The sequence below is a fragment of the Dendropsophus ebraccatus genome, chromosome 10, assembly GCF_027789765.1.
Source record: "Dendropsophus ebraccatus isolate aDenEbr1 chromosome 10, aDenEbr1.pat, whole genome shotgun sequence".
Classification (NCBI taxonomy): domain Eukaryota; kingdom Metazoa; phylum Chordata; class Amphibia; order Anura; family Hylidae; genus Dendropsophus; species Dendropsophus ebraccatus.
Window position 1 is genome coordinate 18,679,939 of NC_091463.1, and position 20,867 is coordinate 18,700,805.

Consider the following 20,867-nt stretch of genomic DNA (forward strand, 5'->3'; position numbering starts at 1 on the left):
GCCCGTCTCCAGTGCTTCTCCCCGGGAATAAATCTGCGCAGTACTTGGGAACTGGGCTGCAGCTTAAAAAAAGGACAGCTTCACTGCCCTCCCTGCGCCAGCGCCACTCTATCCATTTGAAACAGTTTAAGCGAATGTACCGTTATCCTAATACTTTGCCTGTTGTTGCACCCATAATCAGCAATGGTCTATAATATGGGCATCTGAACTGACATATAGCCATACAATCCAATGATGGAACATTTTATCTAGTAGCAGAAACACCTAGCATTAAAATGTAATTTTCAATGTACAATACGTTTATCTAACCCCGTAACATGAACATTTATCACTTTTATAGGCTTAAAGTTATAAACAACCAGAATTCTCATTCCAAATAAGGTAAGTAATGTGCGCTGCTGAACGTATAATAAAGCAAGTATGTTGGGAAAAAAACATTTTGGATGAACTGGAATGTATAATAGGTGGGTAATACATTAAGAAAAATGAGGATCAGCAGGTCAGTCTGTAAATAGATTAAAATGAATCTTTATTTTTAGGTCTCTATTGCATAGCATTTCGGCGAAAACCCAATGCATGTGAATAGGGTCATATGTAGCATAAAACCGCAATAATAAGTAGCAGGCTGTATATTCTTGTAAATTTTTCTTACATGTGAAAGTCAGTAGATTAATATGGACTCGCAGCACAGCAAATTGGAAGTACATGGAAGAATTCTGAGTGTCTCCCAGTGAATCTGGGTATGCAGTATCATTTTATAAGGATATGTTAAAGCGACTCTGTACCCACAATCTGACCCCCCTAAACCACTTGTACCTTCGGATAGCTGCTTTTAATCCAAGATCTGTCCTGGGGTCCGTTTGGCAGGAGATGCAGTTATTGTCATAAAAAAATTACTTTCAAAATTGCAGCTCTGTGCCCTAACTTTGCACCACCCCTGCGTCCCTCCTCCCCGCCCTCCTCATCATTAATAATGCTCCAGGCAGATTGCCTCCTATTCACCACCTGTGTCAGCACGGCACATGGGCTGGATCATTAAAACACCTGTGCAATGTTCAAACAGAAGTAAATGGTGAAGAGGGTGGGGAGGAGGGACGGAGGTGGCGGTGCAAAGTTAGGGCACAGATACTCCTGTTTTGCACGGGGCTGCAATTTTAAAAGTAATTTTTTAGGACAATAACTGCATCACCTGCCGAACGGACCGCAGGACGGATCTTGGATTAAAAGCAGCTATCCGAAGGCACAAGTGGTTTTGGGGGGGTTAGATTGTGGGTACAGAGTCGCTATAAAGGTGTTATCCAGGCTTAGAAAAACATGGGCGCTTTCTTTCATAAACAGCGCCACCCTTACCCTTAGTTTGGGTGAGGCTTTTGCAGCCTAGTTTCATTGGACTTAACTGTAATACCACACACAAGCTGAGGACAGGGGTGACGCTGTTTGTGCAAGAATGTAGCTGCGCTTTTTCTAATCCTGGATAAACCCTTTAACCTCTTGCCCCTACAGCCTATTTTGGCCTTAATGACCAGGCCATTTTTTAATTTTGCGTATTGTTTTTTGCGTTTTACTGTTTTAACTGTTTAGGACTTCTTTTTTGTGCCACAATCTCTATTTTTTTTCTGATAATGTGACAAAAAAAATCTGCAATACTTGTGTTTTTTTCCTCTTTTCGTTTACGTCTTTCACCGTGCTGGAATATTATTGTTATATTGTACTAGATCAGACAGTTATGCATACTATAATTTATTATATAATATGTTTTTTTATGTGCCTTATTTTTTTTAAATAGGAAAGGGGGAGGGGGTCGTATTTTTAAAAACTTTTTTAGACTCCCAGGGGACTATTATATGCAATCATTAAATTGCATATATTGGTCAATGCTATACCGTTCCATAGCATTGGTCAGTATGAACAGTGATCTTCCCATAGAGTCTGCCTGAGACAGACTCTATGAGAAGATCGCCCATTGGACTGCACAGAGGTAAGTATTATACCTCCAACAGCCTGGACTAATGATCAGGATTTGGGGGTCCTGATTGAACAGTGACGGTAGAGCAGCTCCTGTCACTAACACTTAAATACCACAGAGCTTAAAGAGGACCAATCACCTAAAAATCACTGTCCCTATTATCAAAGGAAATCTCTCCCTAAGTCTATCTATGAAGATACAGACTGCCTGTGCAGTCTGTATCTTATCCCTTTACCCAATTCTCTTGATAGCTGAACGAAGGCCGGGCGCCGCCATCTTGATGACGTCACTTTGCGTTTCACCGCTGGAACGCAAGTGACGTATTCAAGATGGCGTCGCCCGGCCTTCCAGCACCGAACAAGAGCATCAGGTAAAGTATAAGCTACAGACTGTAAAGGCAGTCTATTTATGAAGATACAGACTGCCTTTGCAGTCTGTATCTTATACTTTACCTGTTCCTCTTGTTTGCTGCAGCAAGGCCGGCACCGCCATCTTGATTACGTCGCTTGCGTTCCACCGCTGGAACGCAAGTGACGTATTCAAGATGGCGGCGCCCGGCATCAGACTGCAACGGACAAGAGGATCAGGTAAAGTATAAGATACAGACTGCAAAGGCAGTCTGTATCTTCATAAATAGACAAAATGAAGATACAGACTGCTGTTGCAGTCTGTATCTTATACTATACCTGTTCCTCTTGTTCGGCCCGGCCGCCGCCATCTTGATTACGTTACTTGCGTTCCACCACTGGAAAGCAAATGACGTAATCAAGATGGCGGCGGCCGGCCTTGCTGCCGCTGTGGATGACGGGAGCTTCCTGTCTCGAGCCGGCTCTTTTGAAAAGAGCCGGCGCGAGACAGTGAATTGAAAAGTTAATAAAACAAAAACGCGGCCGAAAAAATAAATAAAAGTATTTACAAATGTAATTAAATAAATAATTACATTGAATTAGAAAATAAAAAAAATTTAAATTTCTTCCGTGATTGGTTCTCTTTAACTGGTTAATGGTGGGCGGTAGCGCTATCACTGTGGACCCTCATTAACATGAGGACCCGGCTGCTAATAGCAACCAGTTCTAACTCTCTATGAAGGGAGCTCAGCTCTTAAGCTCGCTTCATAGAGCTCCTGCAGATTGACGTGACAGAAAGTCATGATGTGCGAACTGTTTTTTGTGATGTCCTAGGATGTCATGTTGCAGCAAAGGGGTTAAAGAGGTTTTCTGGAGAATTCATTATATATTAAAGATCTCGGGGTGGGATAAAAAAAGGAAAATAAATGCTCTAACCAGCCACTTATCCCACACTGGTCTCCCCGGACTAGTGCTGTCTGATCGCCTCTTCATGCTCATCATCCATCCGGCTGTAGCAGTGACCCAACCTATCTGGTGATTGGGCATTTCTTACTGTATGTGTTGAGAGGAGAGCAGGAAGCGCTCGCCAGTGGTTTCATGGAAGCTGTTTTAGTGATGCCCTTATATTAAGTGGGATAGCCTGGATTAGAGAGACACTGCAGCTTTCTTCCAAAAAACAGCGTCACACCTATCCCTGTTTTAGATGTGGTTTTGTGACTCTGCTCCATTCACTTTAATGCAACTGAGCTGCAATACCACACTTAAACTGGGAACATGATTGACACTCTTGAAGAAAGCAACTCGATTTTTTCTAATCCTGGATAACTCCTTTATGAACTCGTATTTGGACAAACTTCTGATCATATAGTGTCATGTCAGAAGTTAGTATTGGAAGTCCAGGTGCTGAGACCCCCTGACGATTGCTTGTGCTGTATAGCTGAAAGTCCCATAGATTTTAATTATATTTCCGTACACTGCCCATTGTAGCTATTTAGGGTACGTTCACATGTACCAGATCCGCAGCAATTTCTCGCTGCGAATCCCTCCCCAGTAAACTCTATGGGCAGATAAACTAGTTTGTCCGCAGCCCGCCCTGTTAACCCCCCGGCTGCCGGAGTGTATAGTTCACCTGGTCCAAGCTCCGGCTTGCTTCGATGGTTCTCCGCACCTCCCGCTCGGACAATCAGCGTGCTGCCCTGCCACAGCGCACTGATTGGCTGAGCAGGACGTGAAGACAGCTGGAGCCCTGAAGCAAGCCGGAGCGGGGACCAGATGAAGTATAGGCTCAGGCAGCCGGGGGGTTAAGGGGGCGGGCTGCGGACAAACTCGCAGCGGGATGTGCATCCTGCTGCGAGTTTGTCTGCCCATAGAGTTTACTGGGCAGGGATCCGCTATGTGTGAACGTACGCCTAGGGTGCGTTCACATGTACAGGATCTGCTGTAGATTTGCTTCAAATCTGCGCCATCAAATCTGCTGCAGATCCTGTAGGTGTGAATGCACCCTTAAAGTTTTAATAAAGGGGCCCACTGTCACTGGCCCACTGTCACATTAACATACCAGAAGACTGTCCAGACAATAGTGACACTTTAAGGCTATGTTCATACAACATATTTTTTATGACAAGAACGGTTGTTGTTTGCCATTAAAACAACGGCCATTCCTGTCATAGAAAAACGTGTTTGATAGAATACAATGCAAACATCGGCTGTTGTTCAAATAGTAAACATTGAACAATGCCCATTGTTTGCTACAGACGTGGAAATAATTGACACAGTTATTTCTAATCATTGTGCACTGAAACCAATGCAATTTTCAGTGCAACAATGGCCGTTGTTTGACACTCACTACAATGTCCGTTGTTTGGACATTGTGTGGAAATAGCCTAAAAGTGTTAAAGGGGTTGTCCAGCGAAAATCTTTTTATTTCAAATCAACTGGTGTCAGAAAGTTATATAGATTTGTAATTTAATTCTATTAAGAAATCTCGTCTTCCCATACTTATGAGCTGCTGTATGTCCTGCAGGAAGTGGTGTATTCTTTTCAGTCTGACACAGTGCTCTCTGTATCTCTGGCCGAGACAGGAACTTTCCAGAGTAGGAGAGGCTTTCTATGGGGATTCCCATAGAAAGCCTATCCTACTCTGAACAGTTCCTGTCTTGATGGCAAGAATGGCGAGACAGGTTGCACTATTCTTCACATTGGAAATCCCAATGCAATTATTAATGAACCACAAAACGCTATGTCAGCTGTATACAGTCCCGTACCTTACCCAGACTGGAGTCCTGGTAATGTGGATTCTTCAAAGTAGCCTCCCTGGTGATCCCTGTGAATTGTTTTATTTGGTGGAAGGACTAGAATGGTGCTTCAGCCACTTTAGTTGTAAAGGCAACCAAGTTCATACCTGCTCGTGCCTTGTGTGTGTATGTATGTATACATATGTACGTACGTGTGTATATATACGTCTGTGACTTAAAACATTAGAACGACCTAATTAGAAACAGTGTAACAATGTTTTTTAATAATTCTGTTGCTATAGAGATGATAGAACCCATGCAGTCCATTGTCATAGTACATTACATTTCTAGTGTGACATTTAGCACCAGACATTGTGGTTAACCAGATAATAATGGTATTGTGTTGTGAATGTGAACAGGATGCCCACTGCACGCACAGTGCCAGCACAGTACAAATCACTCTTGTTTTGACTACAAATACATTTCTGGTAGTTTTAACTTACTAGAACTGATTTACCCAAAAAATTCTTAAAAAAGGAACATTTATGTCATCTGTTTACCTATTATGTGATTTTTCTTCAGATTTATTTCTTTATGTAGGAGGATAATTGAGAATCATTTCCTCCATTCTTTCTCTGTTACCAAGTATATAGTGACAATGTCATCTCTTTATACCAGCGACTTTTTTATGCTATAGCTTTAACCCCTTAGGGTACAAACCCACACACCGTATACACAGCAGATACGCAACAAATACGCAGCAAATACGCAGCAGATTTGTTGGTACAGATTTGATGCTGTGTTCAGTTATTTAGATCTAATCTGCTGCGATTTTGCTGCGAGTTTGCTGCGTATCGCAGCAGTAAATACGCTGCATATACGGTGTGTGGGTTTATACCCTTAAGGTCAAAGCCTATTTTCGTTTTTGCGCTTTTGCTTATTCCATTTTAAGTTTAAAAGTCCATAGCGCTTGCATTTTTTCACCTAGAGACGTATATGAGCGCTTATTTTTTGCGAAACCAATTGTACTTTGCAATGACAGGCATTATTTTTCCATAACATATGCTGCGAAACCGGAAAAAAAATCATTTGCGCTGTCAAATTGAAAAAAAAAAAAATTTGTTTTGATTTCGGGGAGTTTTGCATTTACGCCGTCCGTCCTATGGTAAAACTGACTTGTTATGCATGTTCCTCAAGTCGTTACGATTACTATGATATATAACATGTATAACTTATATTGTATCGGATGGCCTGTAAAAAATTCAAACCATTGTTAACAAATATACGTTCCTTAAAATCGCTCCATTCCCAGGCTTATAGCGCTTTTATCCTTTGGTCTATGGGGCTGTGTCAGGTGTCAGTTTTTGCGCCATGATGTGTTCTTTCTATCGGTACCTTGATTGCGCATATACGACTTTTGATCGTTTTTTATTACATTTTTTCTGGATTTGATGCGACCAAAAATGCGCAATTTTGCACTTTGGATTTTTTTTGCGCTGACGCCATTTACCGTGCGAGATCAGGAATGTGATTAATTAATAGTTCGGGCGATTACGCGCGCGGCGATACTAAATATGTTTATTTATTTATTAATTTATATTTGTAAAATGGGAAAAGCGGGGTGATTTGGACTTTTATTAGGGGAGGGGATTTTTTATTAATAAAAACACTTTTTTACTTTTTTTTTTTTTTACTGTAACTAGAAGCCCCCCTGGGGGACTTGTATATAGACAGCACTGATCTCTCATAGAGATCAATGCTGTGTATATACACAGCAAAGATCGATTAGATCGGTCATAGATTACTATGGCCTGCTGCAGGCCATAGCAATCTATTGCCGAGCCGGGATCAGCGTCATTCCGACGCTGAGGCCCGTCACCGGCAGAAGAACGGATCTCCCCCCCGCGATCGCATCGCGGGGGGGAGATCCGTCCCACTAGACACCAGGGACGTGAGGTCTGAAGCCTCTAAGTGCAACTGTCAGGTTTGACAGCTGCACTTAGAGGCTTAATTAGCCGGCTAATAGAGGCACTGCCCGGCTGCACGTGTCAGCCGGGATCAGCGCCGTTCAGAGCGGGGTCCCGGCGGGACCCCGCTCTGAACACCCCGAGCGGCACCATGACATATCGGATACGTCATGGGTCGCTAAGGGGTTAAACTATACACAGTGGTACCTCGGTTTAACAGTAACTTGGATTGAGAGCGCTTTGCAAGAAGAGCTCACAATTTTTCAAAATTGTAACTTGGTTTAAGAGCATCGCTTTGGTGTAAGAGCTCCCTGTACTGGGTGAGAGGGGGTGGGGGAGGGGCATGGTCTGCATAGCAGGGTCTACAGCCCTGTACTCTAACCCAGGAAGTCTCCCTCCCCTTCCAAATCATATCAGATCCACTTCAGGCTGGGGCTTGCATCAGGGGACAGGACTGTGGAGGTAATCTCTTCATAGCTGTGACCCCTCTCTCCCCATACTGAGAGAGCTTCGGTTATGTGCCCACATTTGCCCTGCTCATTCCTTCATGCTCCTTGAAGTCTCTGTCCGCCCTTGTGTTTCCCATCCTCTCCATTAGTGTACAGTAACTTATAATATGACATTTTCAGCTGTTAATAAATGTTTCATTTGCTGCTCATGTTGTTGAGATTTTTAAAAAATTGTTTTTTTGGTTTGTGGAACCAATTGTTTGCATTTCAATGATTTCTTATGGGAAAAATTGCTTTTAAGAGCAATTTGGATTACAAGCACAGTCCTGGAATAAATTATACTCGTATTTCCATGTATTTGCATTTCCATGACATATGGAATGCAACACTTGTAGCCCATGTCGTGCAGACGTCTGGATGTGGTGGCTTTTGAAGCACTGACTCCAGCAGCAGTCCACTCTTTGTGAGTCTCTCCCAAATTTTTTAATGGAATTTTCTTTACAATCCTGTTAAGACTGCGGTTCTCCCGGTTGCTTGTGCACCTTTTTCTACCACACTTTTTTCCTTCCACTGAACTTTCCATTAATATGCTTTGATACAGCACTCTGAGAACAGCCAGCTTCTTTAGCAATAAACTTTTGTGGCTTATCCTCCTTGTGGAGTGTGTGAATGACTGCCTTCTGGACATTTGTCAAGTCAGCAGCATTCCCCACGATTGTGTTGCATACTGAACCAGTATGGCCCTTTTACACAGAAAGATTATCTGACAGATTATCTGCCAAAGATTTGAAGCCAAAACCAGGAACAGACTATAAACAGAGATCAGGTCATACATAAAAGCCTGGGATTTCTCCTCTTTTCAAATCCCGTCCTGGCTTTGGCTTCAAATCTTTGGCAGATAATCTGTCAGATAATCTTTCTGTGTAAAAGGGCCCTTAGGGTGGTATTACACGGGCTGAGCAGGGCCCGATACCTGTAAACGAGCAGCGATCTGCTAGATCGTTGCTCGTTTACTGGGCCTATTACACTGCCCGATAATCGTTTGACAAGAGCTGCAAGGACATCGTTACCGATGTCCTTGCAGCCCTTGCTAAACTGGCATACATTACCCATCCACGTTCCAGGGCTGCTCCTGCCGTCCGCTTCTCCCGGGGTCCCGTGCGCGCTCTAGCTTCACAGCGGCCTGTCAGCTGGTAGGCCGCTCAGCCAATCACAGGCTGGGACCGCCGCGGCCTGTGATTGGCTGAGCGGCCTATCAGCTGACAGGCCTCTGTTAAGCTAGAGCGCCCGCGGGACCCCGGGAGAAGCGGACGGCAGGAGCAGCCCTGGAACGTGGATGGGTAATGTATATCGTTAGTCGCCGGCCACGCACCGCTATTACACGCAGCGGTGCGCGGTCGGCGCCCGACGAAAATAGGGTCTAACCTATATCAACGATCAGCCGATGATCGTTGTCATCGGCTGATCGTTGCATTTATTACGCGGAGCGATAATCTGCCGAATCGGGCCGATTATCGTTCCGTGTAATAGGGCCCTTAGGGACCTTTTATAACACTTAGGAAGCCACTACAGGTGTTTTGGGTTAATTATTCTGATTTTCTGAAATACTGACTTTTGGGGTTTTCTTGGCTGTAATCCATGATCATCAACTTTAACAGAAATAAACGCTTGAAAAAGTTCACTTTGTATGTAATGTCTCTATAGAATATGTGAGGTCACTTTTTGAATTGAATTACTAAAAAAAAAACAACTTTTTGTAGATATTCAAATTTATTGCAAACCACTATATAAATATATATAAAATATATATATGTGTAATACATCACTACATCAACTCCAGCTTGTGCCAAATAGGCAGCTAAAATCAAATAAGATGTGTGCCCTGCCTCGCCGCCTTCACCTTCTACTAGCGTCTGAGTCTTACGTTAGTGGACATCTAACTTCAGTTTGGGGTAATAGTGTTCATCATTAGACTTAACCCATCATTGAAATTGGTTATAATTCTTCTATAGTTTTTGTTGAACTGTATGTAGCCTTAGAACATTTGATGGAAATTTTTTAATATGCTCTGATTTAAAGGGTCCTGTTACACGGCCGATTATCTGCCCAATCAGGCTGAATTAGCAGATATCACGCCATGTAATGGTGGGTTCACACTACGGAATCCGTAGATAAATTCCGTCAGATTCTGACGCTAGTACCCGCTCATGGCTGCGCGCCTTTACGCCGGCTCCATAGAAACCATTCTATAGGCGGGCCAATTCCGCTATCCACCGAAAGGATTGACATGTCAATTTTTTCGGTGGAATGTGGAATCTGCCCGTGCATAGAATTGTGTCTATGGCACGGACGGAGAGGCACGCGGATGTAAGCAGGTACTAGCGTCGGAATCCGCCGGAATTTATCCATGCGGATTCCGTAGTGTGAACCCACCCTAATAAAGAAAACGATCAACTGATCATCGACTAATTGTTTTCTTTCACATATTTGAAAATCATGGTCTGCCACCCATGTATCGCTCCGTGTAATAGTGATGCGCAACCATTGGCTGATTTTGTATATAGAAAATAAACATGTATGTTTACCTGTTCACACTCCCCCGAAGATGTTCCAGCTTGTTTCTACGTCCCCCACTGACTGCAGCTATCACTGACAGGAACCCATATCTGCAGTGAGCGGAGAACGTGGAAACAACCAGGAGGTCACGGAGAGCGCGGAAAGGTAAGTACACATCTTTATTTTTTTGTATGCCTGCCGGAATACCCTAGCAAGGGCTGTATGGACATTGTTAATGATGTGCATGCAGCCCTTTCCTCACAATAATGGAGCTGATCAGTGTTCGCTTACCCCGCTAATCGAACAGTCTAATACAGCCCTAAGCCAGAGCAAGCTGGACAGTCTTCGAGTGCATCTGATTTATCAAAGTGCCTCAGACCAATTGAAACATCTGTAGCATCTATAGACTGTCTAGTCTAAAGACCCTATTACATAAAACGATTATCGACCGTACTGGCCGTTGTGGCCAATATTTATTTGGTGTAATGCAGAATGTTGGCACAATGACGGCTGATCCTGTTCCATTATTTTAAAACATGGCTGCGCATTGCTCCGTGTAATAGGAGCGGTGGCGGCAGACCGGGGAGCCCCTTCCGCAGCTCCCCGGATCCTATCTCTGCGTGCAATAGCACAGACAGTGAGCAGGGAACGAGAGCGAAGCAAGGGATGAGCTAACAGGTCGGCGCTTTTACCATTCAAAGTCTACTTTTTTTTTTTTTTTAACCAGAACAGTGTGTCAAAACTTTGGCACATGGCATCATAATTTAAGCCCAGTGCCACACTGTTTCTGATACGTTCCCCACATACGCCGGAACCCTTTGCCACCTGGATAATATTTTGTAATTAGTTTCCTAAGCTTTACCGGCCACTGACGATTTGTGACAAAGAAAGAACGCCTTCTCCCAGTCCGTAGGTGTGAACGTCCGATTTAACTCCTTTTCCCAACCAGCTTGGTATGGCAAACTCTGCCCTGGCAACGGTTTATATATAAGAGATTATATACTAGTGTGTCTTGGGGCTTCTAGGGGCTGTATTTTACTCCAGAATCTATGAAGCTCCGAAAATTATAATGATGATATATAGGGGTGTGCATATGTGAATGTTGAACTTCTAATTCATCCAATTTATTTGTAGATTTTTTTTTATTTTAATTTACTACAGGATTGTATCCACCCCCATTAACACATGGTCCTGGAACAGCTGCCAGTTGCTTTTGGGCCTTTGTCTCTACTTCGGTAAGTACTTGAGACTCTCTGAACTAGAAAACGGCCATAAGTACACTTGTGGAGTACAATGTTTTGTTTCTGGAGGGGAGAATTTCATGCATTTTGAGGACTATTTTTCCGTGCATTGGCTTTTATTCAAATATCTACAATATATAATACAATATTCTAATAAAGTAGTCAGTCCCTGTTTTATGCTGCCTGTAGTTTAGATAGCAAAAAACTGATAGCTGACTCTTTTCTAAGTAGTTTGGACCCATGCTTTTATTGTATTGGGGTAGCTCAGCAAAAGAAAATTTCTTTCAAATCAGCTGGTGCCACAAAGTGGCACAGATTTGTAATTTACTATTAAAAATCTCAAGTCGTCCAGCTGCTGTATGCCTTGCAGGAAGTGATTTATTTTTTTCCAGTCTGGAGAGCAGGAGAGGTTTTACATGGGTATTAGCTACTGCTCTGGACAGTTCCTGACATGGACAGAGGAGGCAGCAAAGAGCACTGTGTCAGACTAGAAAGAATACACCACTTCCTGCAGGACATACAGCAGCTGATAAGTACTTGAAGACTTTAGATTTTTTTTAATATAATTAAATTACAAATCTCTGGCATTTTCTGACACCAGTTGATTGGAAAGAAAAATCTTTTGAGTGAACAACCCCTTTAAAGCAGCACTTTGGGCCAATGAACCTGCTGATGTCACTGAGCCGCTCTTTACCTTAGGACTGCACTGCTGTTGTTCATTTTTCTCTCGGTTCTGGTAGTGTGCCGCATTTTGATAATTTGTCTTATGCTAATTCACGGGTTTACAGCATTCTGGGCGTTCCCCTTGTGTCCAAAGAACCCGCTTGGCCCGGCTAGCCCGTCCCTTATGCATATTCATATATGCATAGTTAGGCTGCTTGTTACCGCACATGTGCAGGAAGCAGCTAGTAAAAAGCGGCCTAACTATGCATATATGAATATGCATAGTGGGCCGAGTGGGTGCTCCGGGCAGACGGGGAACGCCCAGAATGCGCCAAACCCATGGATTAGCATTACCCAAATCATCAAAATGCGGGACAATACCGGAAGCGAGAGAAATATGACTAACAGCAGTGCAGCCCTAAGGTAAAGAGCGGCTCAGTGATATCAGCAGGGTCATTGGCCCGAAGTGCTGCTTTAAGACTTCATAGACTCCACTTTTCAGACGTTTATAAGATATCCTGTGGATTATCTGTAATTTTCAAATTAGGTAAAGTGGCAAAGCTGCTGAATAGCCATTAGAAATGCCACATAGACAACCTTTTTACTCCTTTATGGTGCGTTCACACCTACAGGATCTGCAGCAGATTTGATGCTGTGTTCAGTTATTTAAATGAAATCTGCTGCAGAAAATCAGCTGCAGATCCTGTAGGTGTGAACGCACCATTAGGGTACATTCACACCTACCGGATCTGCAGCGGATTTGACGCTGCGAGTGAGCAGCGAAATCCGCTGCGGATCCAGTACTGTGAATTTGAATGGGTCCCATACACACAGTGGATCCACTGTGTGTATGGGACCCTGCCCCTTTAACCCGCCGCGCCGCCGGACGAAAGCCTGCCCGCCCGCAGCTCCGGCCGCCTCCAGCATACATTACCAGCTCAGCGCCGCGGCTTGATTCAGGCTCCCGGCTCCCCTCGCTCCTCTTCACCCAATCAGGGCTGCCATGCACTGATTGGCTTAAGAGGAGTGAGGGGAGCCGGGAGCTTCACACGGCCGCAGCACTGAGCTGGTAATGTATGCTCAGGGCCACGTGCGGGCAGGCTTTCGTCCGGCGGTGCGGAGGTTAAAGGGGCCAGATCCCATACACGCAGAGGATCCGCTGCGTGTATGGGACCCATTCAAATTCACAGTACTGGATCCGCAGCGTTAAACCCGCTGCGGATCCGGTAGGTGTGAACGTACCCTTAACTTTCAAAATCTGCAGACACTGCTTAATAGGTATGACAATAAGACATGTGGTACCTTCAGTCAGAGACAGGGAGAGGGTGTGAGGGGCTCAGGATCGCCTCTTTGACACTTGGCTATAGATTTTTTTTTTTTTAAAGTCTGGGGAACATGGTTTGTAACATGAACTGGAGCTGACAGATTCCCTTAAAGAATTCCTGTAACCAACACTTAGATTATCCATCATTATGATGGCCGGATCGTGCCTCATTATGCAAAATTGCTTGTGCTATTATTGTCCTGATGTGGTCTCCATTAAAGGAACTCTTGCATATTATCTCCGCTGTCAAAGTTTTATGGAAGTAGTTTATTTTCTGAGCATTTTAGGTCCTAAAAAGGTCTCTTCATTCACAGTGCAATTGAAATAGTTTTAAGCACCCTGCTCCAGTATTGTCCAGGAGTCTCTGCGACATCACTGGTATGTGTACACATTCATGAATCATTTATCGTGGTATTTTACATTGTAACATTTACAAGGCGAGCCAAAGTCTTACTGTGTACATCTTCAGCTACCAAGCACTTACTTGTTGCCCGGGCAGCAGCATAGCAACCGATTCAATAGATAAAAATATGACACTGTGTGGGTGGGGATTTAAGGGAGCATATCCCGCATGCTGACAGTATTCATAACACTAGTGTCATCATCTATCCTTCCCATTGCTGATACGTACAGGAAACAACCTGCTAACTCATAACGGGAGCAAGTAACTTCAGTTCTTACTAGAGTCTCTATTTCCATGGTTATTAGAGTCTCTATTTCCATGGTTTCTGCTCCTGTCTTCCTCTGTAAAAAGGTGATTTTTCACTGGTTAACATACAGTATGGTATGGCAGTGTTTCCCAAACCTTTTCCAGCTCAGGGCACCCCTACCAAATAATGTTCTAAAAAAAAATAATACAAAAAAAACTTCATTCAGTCACAGGTGACGTCTTATTTGGTTTGAGATGTTCACTTCGCCTTTTCCTCTCCATCTGGCCCAGACCACCATGACTATTTCTTTCAGCTCTCTCTCTTCAGAACCTGCTGGCAAACATCTTTAGGCTCCACACTTTTCCGGACATTGGCTTCTCTTTTTCCCACCTTTACAGTAGTAATTCCACTGTTTGTAGTCATGTGCAGTAAAGTGAGTAAGTAAGTTGGTTGCACCTGGGTCCCCCATATAGTAATAATGCCCTGTGCTGTGCCCTCCATATAGAAATAATGCCTCCTGCTGTGCCCTCCATATAGTAATAATGCCCCGTGCTGTGCCCTCCATATAGTAATAATGCCTCTCAAGGATGACCTGTGGAAGGAAATCCTGGGTATGACACCCCAGCTATCTGTAGGGGAGCAGCACTGTTTTTACTACACCGAGTATACAGAACCCCTGAGTTCTTATTTAAAGTGGGACTCAGTCCCGATGCCCTATGTCCCAGGTGCCAGAGAGATTGGGGGGGGGGGGGTTCTGCATATGTTCTGGTGCTGTCCCAAATTGACAAGGTACTGGCAGGATATTGCCTCCACTATCCAGAAAGTTTTTCATTCAATAAGAGCAATCCCCCTTAGTCTGTGTTCTAGGTTATGTGGAGGACATAGACTTGACTAATCCTGAAAAACTTGCTGTTGCCCGAATATTATATATGGCCAGGAAACTAATAGCACAATCGTGGCTTAATCAGAACCCCCTGACGCTCTCTACTCTGATCACTAAAATTAACTGGCTTATAGCTTATGAAAAATATGCCTATGAGAAGCGGGAGGCAATGAAAAAATTTGGGCTCGTTGGCTGGACACTCCAGGCCTGGCGCCTTTATGACTTACAAGGGACAGGGCTGCTCTCTCTGTGGTTACCGGAGTATGATTATGTAAGGGATGCTACAAATGGTGACCTTTATTGTTGGTTGACCCCCTTATGTGGATATTCCCATGTTATAACAGAAGACACAGAGACTCTCCTTTTGATAAAATTGTTTTTTTGTGAAATGTTTCCCCTCCCTTCTGTTGTACTTTCCATACAGTATATTGGACATTGCCAATACGGTTTTCATATTGTTTGTTTGTTCAGGTTTTTTCTTTTTTACGGGGATTGGACCTCCTTGTTGTTGTACTCATATATTTTTCGTGAAAAATCTTAATCAAATTGACTTATTAAAAAAAATAATGCCCCCTGCTGTGCCCTCCATATAGTATTAATGCCCCCTGCTGTGCCTTCTATATAGTAATAATGCCCCCTGCTGTGCCCCGTAGATAATGTCTCTTGCTGTGTCCCATATAGTAATAATGCCCCCTGCTGTGCCTTTCATATAGTAATAATGTCCCCTGCTGTGTCCCATATAGTAATAATGTCTCCTGCTGTGCCCTTATATAGTAGTAATGCCCCCTGCTGTGTCCAATATAGTAATAATGCCCCCTGCTGTGCCCTCCATATAGTAATAATGCCCCTTGCTGTGCCTTCCATAAAGTAATAATGTCCCCTGCTGTGTCCCATATATTAATAATGTCACCTGCTGTGCCCGTCCATATAGTAATAATGCTCCCTGCTGTGCCCATCCATATAGTAATAATGTCCCCTGCTGTGCCCATCCATATATTAATAATGTCTCCTGCTGTGCATCCATATAGTAATAATGCCCCTTGCTGTGCCCATCCATATAGTATGAATGTCCCCTGCTGTGCCCATCCATATAGTAATAATGCCTTCTGCTGTGCCCTCCATATAGAAATAATGCCTCCTGCTGTGCCCTCCATATAGTAATAATGCCCCGTGCTGTGCCCTCCATATAGTAATAATGCCTCTCAAGGATGACCTGTGGAAGGAAATCCTGGGTATGACACCCCAGCTATCTGTAGGGGAGCAGCACTGTTTTTACTACACCGAGTATACAGAACCCCTGAGTTCTTATTTAAAGTGGGACTCAGTCCCGATGCCCTATGTCCCAGGTGCCAGAGAGATTGGGGGGGGGGGGGGTTCTGCATATGTTCTGGTGCTGTCCCAAATTGACAAGGTACTGGCAGGATATTGCCTCCACTATCCAGAAAGTTTTTCATTCAATAAGAGCAATCCCCCTTAGTCTGTGTTCTAGGTTATGTGGAGGACATAGACTTGACTAATCCTGAAAAACTTGCTGTTGCCCGAATATTATATATGGCCAGGAAACTAATAGCACAATCGTGGCTTAATCAGAACCCCCTGACGCTCTCTACTCTGATCACTAAAATTAACTGGCTTATAGCTTATGAAAAATATGCCTATGAGAAGCGGGAGGCAATGAAAAAATTTGGGCTCGTTGGCTGGACACTCCAGGCCTGGCGCCTTTATGACTTACAAGGGACAGGGCTGCTCTCTCTGTGGTTACCGGAGTATGATTATGTAAGGGATGCTACAAATGGTGACCTTTATTGTTGGTTGACCCCCTTATGTGGATATTCCCATGTTATAACAGAAGACACAGAGACTCTCCTTTTGATAAAATTGTTTTTTTGTGAAATGTTTCCCCTCCCTTCTGTTGTACTTTCCATACAGTATATTGGACATTGCCAATACGGTTTTCATATTGTTTGTTTGTTCAGGTTTTTTCTTTTTTACGGGGATTGGACCTCCTTGTTGTTGTACTCATATATTTTTCGTGAAAAATCTTAATCAAATTGACTTATTAAAAAAAATAATGCCCCCTGCTGTGCCCTCCATATAGTATTAATGCCCCCTGCTGTGCCTTCTATATAGTAATAATGCCCCCTGCTGTGCCCCGTAGATAATGTCTCTTGCTGTGTCCCATATAGTAATAATGTCTCCTGCTGTGCCCTTATATAGTAGTAATGCCCCCTGCTGTGTCCAATATAGTAATAATGCCCCCTGCTGTGCCCTCCATATAGTAATAATGCCCCTTGCTGTGCCTTCCATAAAGTAATAATGTCCCCTGCTGTGTCCCATATATTAATAATGTCACCTGCTGTGCCCGTCCATATAGTAATAATGCTCCCTGCTGTGCCCATCCATATAGTAATAATGTCCCCTGCTGTGCCCATCCATATATTAATAATGTCTCCTGCTGTGCATCCATATAGTAATAATGCCCCTTGCTGTGCCCATCCATATAGTATGAATGTCCCCTGCTGTGCCCATCCATATAGTAATAATGCCTTCTGCTGTGCCGTCCATATAGTAATAATTTCCCCTGCTGTGCCCATTCATATAGTAATAATGTCCCCTGCTGTGCCCATCCATATAGTAATAATTTCCCCTGCTGTGCCCTCCATATAGTAATAATGCCCCTTGCTGTGCCTTCCATAAAGTAATAATGTCCCCTGCTGTGTCCCATATATTAATAATGTCACCTGCTGTGCCCGTCCATATAGTAATAATGCTCCCTGCTGTGCCCATCCATATAGTAATAATGTCCCCTGCTGTGCCCATCCATATATTAATAATGTCTCCTGCTGTGCATCCATATAGTAATAATGCCCCTTGCTGTGCCCATCCATATAGTATGAATGTCCCCTGCTGTGCCCATCCATATAGTAATAATGCCTTCTGCTGTGCCGTCCATATAGTAATAATTTCCCCTGCTGTGCCCATCCATATAGTAATAATGTCCCCTGCTGTGCCCATCCATATAGTAATAATTTCCCCTGCTGTGCCCATCCGTATAGTAATAATGTCCCCTGCTGTGTACCCCAATATAGTAATAAAGCCCCTGCTGTGCCTCAATATAGTAATAAATCCCCTTCTGTGCCTCCATATAGTAATAATGTCCCCTGCTGTGCCCATCCATATAGTAATAATGCCCCTTGCTGTGCCCATCCATATAGTATGAATGTCCCCTGCTGTGCCCATCCATATAGTAATAATGCCTTCTGCTGTGCCGTCCATATAGTAATAATTTCCCCTGCTGTGCCCATCCATATAGTAATAATGTCCCCTGCTGTGCCCATCCATATAGTAATAATTTCCCCTGCTGTGCCCATCCGTATAGTAATAATGTCCCCTGCTGTGTACCCCAATATAGTAATAAAGCCCCTGCTGTGCCTCAATATAGTAATAAATCCCCTTCTGTGCCTCCATATAGTAATAATGTCCCCTGCTGTGCCCATCCATATAGTAATAATTTCCCCTGCTGTGCCCATCCGTATAGTAATAATGTCCCCTGCTGCGTACCCCAATAATAAAGCCCCTGCTGTGCCTCAATATAGTAATAAATCCCCTTCTGTGCCTCCATATAGTAGTAATGTCCCCTGTTGTGTCCCTATATATTTAATAATGCCCTTTGCTGTGCCCTCCATATAGTAATAATGTCCACTGCTGTGCCCTCCATATAGTAATATTGCCCCCTGCTGTACCCTCACCTCATGCGAGCATGGAGCGGGTCTATCCATTACTTCTGGCCTCCAGCCTGTAACCCACAGGGACGGCAAGTGTGATGACATCATATCATTGTGCCTCTAGGGTCCCAATGTCTCATATGCTGCGGGCCTAAAGTGCCTGTAGTCTATTAGAAGGAAAGGAGGAGCGGGATGTGGACAGCTCCCGCTCCTCCATTTCCTTAACTTTAATGTTCAGCCTGATCCCCTGCACTGCTTCTGCGTTAGCGTAAGTGGTCTGAGCATTTCGGGTGTGTTCACAGTGAGGAATTCTCGCAGATAAACTCAGCGGAATTCCGCCAGCTGTACGCGCTCACGGACGCACGCCTTTCCGCCTGCTCCATAGACACCATTCTATGGGCCGGCTGATTCTGCATTCCGCCGAAAGAATTGACATGTCAGTTCTTTCGGCGGAATCAGCCGCCCCATAGAATGGTGTCTATGGAGCCGGCGGAAAGTCACGCGTACAGCCGGCGGAATGTCGCGGAGTTTATCCGCGAGAATTCCTCAATGTGAACCCACCCTAAGGGCGGGTTCACATTACGGAATTCTCGCGGACAATGTCTGCGGAATTCAGTCAGCTGTCTGCCCGCACATCTGGGCGCCTTTCCGCCGGCCCCATAGACACCATTCTATGGGCCGGCGTATTCCGCTTTACGCTGAAAGAAGTGTCATGTCACTTCTTTTAGCGGATCGCGGAATACACCGGCCCATAGAATGGTGTCTATGGAGCCGGCGGAAAAGCGCGTGCCCGTGCGGGCGGACAGCTGACGGAATTCCGCGGACATTGTCCGCGAGAATTCCGTAGTGTGAACCCGCCCTAAAAGTGAGCAGGTTCTAGAGATGCCTAAAGGGAACGTCTAAGGTAAGGTACTACTTGTATAGTAGTACTTTGTATATGTGCCCAGCACCGAGCAGGGAGGGTGGAGGTAGATGGCACTTCTCTCCCTCCCTGCTCGGTGCCCTGCAAATGTATTTATTGAATACATTTATGGGATACTTTGGGGAGCAAGGACACTTGCTCCCCAAAGTATTCCATAAATGTATTCAATCGCAAAGTACAGAACATAACATTACATTACATACACACATCCATTGTAATTCCAATGGAGTGTCCAGCAGGGGCGCACTATATATAGAAGTCAATGGTACTCATAGACTTCTATATATATAGATATATATATAGAGCGCCCCCTGCTGGACACTCCATAGGATTTACACCATTCGTTGTGACGTCACTTTTTTTGAGAGAATTCTAACACTTCCTTATACACTAAATTAAGGGAAATGTGATCAGTATGTGAGCATTTCCCATAATTAATGTACATTAGAAAATTGTATAACTTTCCATAAGTAATAACATATAAAAAAAAAAAATTTGGCCGGACTTCTCCTTTAAGGGCCCAAAACCTTCCGGCTGCATGATTTTTTTTTTTATATATAAATAGTAAGTGAGTGAGTAAGTCTGGTGAAGCTCTGTTTACATCACATTGAAGGGCTATTACAAAGACAAAAAATGTTTTCAATTCATCTGGTTCCAGAGAGTTATAAAGATTGTAAATTACCTTTATTATCGTCCTCTGGGCCATACTCAAGCACTGTTTAGAGATCAATGTGGTGTGAAGAGGGCTGCAAGAGGTTAAAGAAAGTTGTATAGCGCCACATTTTTTTTGCCTCAATGGCTCAGTCTGGCAAAAATTCCCAATTCCTTCTCTGCAGTCTTAAATGTGTTGAATTCCTGCTGAGCAGCACATCTTCCTTTCATCTTTATGTGGCGGAAATGGCTGCACAGGAAGTCAGTGACAGGTTAATGCTTCCTGGTTATATCTGCAGTGTCGCCGCTGTCTGGTGAAGGTGACAAACAAGCCAAAAGTATGTATCAAAGAAGAAGAAAAGCGCACACCACTATATACAAACAGTATACAATTTTTATTGGGACATACAACAAGACACCACAACAAACAGCAATAAAATCAATTAAAAAAACCACTTAGGTATGTGAGAACTTAAGTAGGGGGACAATCTACTCCCCTACTTCACCAGGGAATCAAACAATATTAGTAATGCTCCACATGATTGAAGCAATGCTTGTTGTCTACTTTATATGAATATTCAATCACCAAAGGTATGCAAACAATAATTCATAAATATAAGAGAAAAAAGTGCTATAGTGCAAGTGGGCAAGAAAGTATCACTATATGGCTATGTTCACACAACGTCTTTTCATCTCCGTTTAAAATGACGTCCGCCATTTTGAGTCTAAACTAACGGACGTTATTTAGCAGCCCGCCCTCCCCTTAGTGCACTAACGGGTATTTGTAC

General features: G+C 43.8%; 1 protein-coding gene across 3 annotated transcripts in view; it reads left to right on the forward strand.

Annotated features, from left to right (window-relative positions):
- The first annotated feature begins 366 nt into the window (after positions 1-366).
- The window catches only part of LOC138802511 (uncharacterized), a 72,812-nt gene continuing 52,311 nt past the window's right edge, over positions 367-20,867 (forward strand). The window contains exon 1 of one of the 3 annotated variants that reach the window (XM_069985919.1): positions 367-381. The gene's annotated coding sequence lies outside the window, so the exon portion shown is untranslated. Of the gene's footprint in view, positions 382-11,178; positions 11,256-12,307; positions 12,348-20,867 lie in introns of those variants that run through there. The other 2 variants (XM_069985917.1, XM_069985918.1) reach the window with 2 other exon arrangements.